Source organism: Hypomesus nipponensis, chromosome 10 (assembly GCF_054491055.1).
Source record: "Hypomesus nipponensis isolate SF chromosome 10, ASM5449105v1, whole genome shotgun sequence".
NCBI lineage: Eukaryota > Metazoa > Chordata > Actinopteri > Osmeriformes > Osmeridae > Hypomesus > Hypomesus nipponensis.
In genome coordinates, this window is record NC_140370.1 from 957,501 (window position 1) to 960,000 (window position 2,500).

At 47.7% G+C, this 2,500-nt stretch overlaps 9 non-coding genes across 9 annotated transcripts; all 9 read left to right on the forward strand.

Annotated features, from left to right (window-relative positions):
* Positions 1-3: 3 nt before the first annotated feature.
* LOC146270092 (5S ribosomal RNA) lies at positions 4-122 on the forward strand. The gene has a single exon (XR_014767488.1). It is a non-coding gene; the product is annotated as a 5S ribosomal RNA (ribosomal RNA).
* A 174-nt stretch (positions 123-296) lies between these two features.
* Positions 297-415, forward strand: LOC146270093 (5S ribosomal RNA). Its single transcript, XR_014767208.1, has one exon. It is a non-coding gene; the product is annotated as a 5S ribosomal RNA (ribosomal RNA).
* Positions 416-583: 168 nt separating this feature from the next.
* LOC146270094 (5S ribosomal RNA) lies at positions 584-702 on the forward strand. The gene has a single exon (XR_014767953.1). It is a non-coding gene; the product is annotated as a 5S ribosomal RNA (ribosomal RNA).
* Positions 703-892: 190 nt separating this feature from the next.
* Positions 893-1,011, forward strand: LOC146270095 (5S ribosomal RNA). Its single transcript, XR_014767209.1, has one exon. It is a non-coding gene; the product is annotated as a 5S ribosomal RNA (ribosomal RNA).
* Positions 1,012-1,217: 206 nt separating this feature from the next.
* LOC146270096 (5S ribosomal RNA) lies at positions 1,218-1,336 on the forward strand. Its single transcript, XR_014767210.1, has one exon. It is a non-coding gene; the product is annotated as a 5S ribosomal RNA (ribosomal RNA).
* A 172-nt stretch (positions 1,337-1,508) lies between these two features.
* Positions 1,509-1,627, forward strand: LOC146270097 (5S ribosomal RNA). The gene has a single exon (XR_014767211.1). It is a non-coding gene; the product is annotated as a 5S ribosomal RNA (ribosomal RNA).
* Positions 1,628-1,799: 172 nt separating this feature from the next.
* Positions 1,800-1,918, forward strand: LOC146270098 (5S ribosomal RNA). Its single transcript, XR_014767212.1, has one exon. It is a non-coding gene; the product is annotated as a 5S ribosomal RNA (ribosomal RNA).
* Positions 1,919-2,092: 174 nt separating this feature from the next.
* On the forward strand, positions 2,093-2,211 carry LOC146270099 (5S ribosomal RNA). Its single transcript, XR_014767214.1, has one exon. It is a non-coding gene; the product is annotated as a 5S ribosomal RNA (ribosomal RNA).
* Positions 2,212-2,379: 168 nt separating this feature from the next.
* Positions 2,380-2,498, forward strand: LOC146270100 (5S ribosomal RNA). Its single transcript, XR_014767215.1, has one exon. It is a non-coding gene; the product is annotated as a 5S ribosomal RNA (ribosomal RNA).
* The last annotated feature ends 2 nt before the right edge of the window (positions 2,499-2,500 follow it).

A 2,500-nucleotide genomic window follows, 5' to 3' on the forward strand; every position in this document is an offset into this window, starting at 1 on the left:
ATTTCGTACGGCCATACCAGCCTGGGAACGCCCGATCTCGTCTGATCTCGGAAGCTAAGCAGGGTCGGGCCTGGTTAGTACTTGGATGGGAGACCGCCTGGGAATACCAGGTGCTGTATGCTCTTTTGCTCATTCACTTAGAAACTGAAATCTTGCAATATGCACAAGTAGTCCTTCATGAAAGGGGCTGGAAGCTGTTTTCATTTTGACACGAGAGAGAGAGAGAGAGAGACCACCTTGCATTGTCAATTGCCAAATCTGTATATGGATAAGTAGCCTATGGTTGTCAACTTATTTCGTACGGCCATACCAGCCTGGCAACGCCCGATCTCGTCTGATCTCGGAAGCTAAGCAGGGTCGGGCCTGGTTAGTACTTGGATGGGAGACCGCCTGGGAATACCAGGTGCTGTATGCTCTTTTGCTCATTCACTTAGAAACTGAAATCTTGCAATATGCACAAGTAGTCCTTCATGAAAGGGGCTGGAAGCTGTTTTCATTTTGACACGAGAGAGAGAGAGACCACCTTGCATTGTCAATTGCTAAATCTGTATATGGATAAGTAGCCTATGGTTGTCAACTTATTTCGTACGGCCATACCAGCCTGGCAACGCCCGATCTCGTCTGATCTCGGAAGCTAAGCAGGGTCGGGCCTGGTTAGTACTTGGATGGGAGACCGCCTGGGTATACCAGGTGCTGTATGCTCTTTTGCTCATTCACTTAGAAACTGAAATCTTGCAATATGCACAAGTAGTCCTTCATGAAAGGGGCTGGAAGCTGTTTTCATTTTGACACGAGAGAGAGAGAGAGAGAGAGAGAGAGAGAGAGAGACCACCTTGCATTGTCAATTGCTAAATCTGTATATGGATAAGTAGCCTATGGTTGTCAACTTATTTCGTACGGCCATACCAGCCTGGCAACGCCCGATCTCGTCTGATCTCGGAAGCTAAGCAGGGTCGGGCCTGGTTAGTACTTGGATGGGAGACCGCCTGGGAATACCAGGTGCTGTATGCTCTTTTGCTGATTCACTTAGAAACTGAAATCTTGCAATATGCACAAGTAGTCCTTCATGAAAGGGGCTGGAAGCTGTTTTCATTTTGTCACGAGAGAGAGAGAGAGAGAGAGAGAGAGAGAGAGAGAGAGAGAGAGAGAGAGACCACCTTGCATTGTCAATTGCTAAATCTGTATATGGATAAGTAGCCTATGGTTGTCAACTTATTTCGTACGGCCATACCAGCCTGGCAACGCCCGATCTCGTCTGATCTCGGAAGCTAAGCAGGGTCGGGCCTGGTTAGTACTTGGATGGGAGACCGCCTGGGAATACCAGGTGCTGTATGCTCTTTTGCTCATTCACTTAGAAACTGAAATCTTGCAATATGCACAAGTAGTCCTTCATGAAAGGGGCTGGAAGCTGTTTTCATTTTGACACGAGAGAGAGAGAGAGAGACCACCTTGCATTGTCAATTGCTAAATCTGTATATGGATAAGTAGCCTATGGTTGTCAACTTATTTCGTACGGCCATACCAGCCTGGCAACGCCCGATCTCGTCTGATCTCGGAAGCTAAGCAGGGTCGGGCCTGGTTAGTACTTGGATGGGAGACCGCCTGGGAATACCAGGTGCTGTATGCTCTTTTGCTCATTCACTTAGAAACTGAAATCTTGCAATATGCACAAGTAGTCCTTCATGAAAGGGGCTGGAAGCTGTTTTCATTTTGACACGAGAGAGAGAGAGAGAGACCACCTTGCATTGTCAATTGCTAAATCTGTATATGGATAAGTAGCCTATGGTTGTCAACTTATTTCGTACGGCCATACCAGCCTGGCAACGCCCGATCTCGTCTGATCTCGGAAGCTAAGCAGGGTCGGGCCTGGTTAGTACTTGGATGGGAGACCGCCTGGGAATACCAGGTGCTGTATGCTCTTTTGCTCATTCACTTAGAAACTGAAATCTTGCAATATGCACAAGTAGTCCTTCATGAAAGGGGCTGGAAGCTGTTTTCATTTTGACACGAGAGAGAGAGAGAGAGAGACCACCTTGCATTGTCAATTGCCAAATCTGTATATGGATAAGTAGCCTATGGTTGTCAACTTATTTCGTACGGCCATACCAGCCTGGCAACGCCCGATCTCGTCTGATCTCGGAAGCTAAGCAGGGTCGGGCCTGGTTAGTACTTGGATGGGAGACCGCCTGGGAATACCAGGTGCTGTATGCTCTTTTGCTCATTCACTTAGAAACTGAAATCTTGCAATATGCACAAGTAGTCCTTCATGAAAGGGGCTGGAAGCTGTTTTCATTTTGACACGAGAGAGAGAGAGACCACCTTGCATTGTCAATTGCTAAATCTGTATATGGATAAGTAGCCTATGGTTGTCAACTTATTTCGTACGGCCATACCAGCCTGGCAACGCCCGATCTCGTCTGATCTCGGAAGCTAAGCAGGGTCGGGCCTGGTTAGTACTTGGATGGGAGACCGCCTGGGAATACCAGGTGCTGTATGCTCT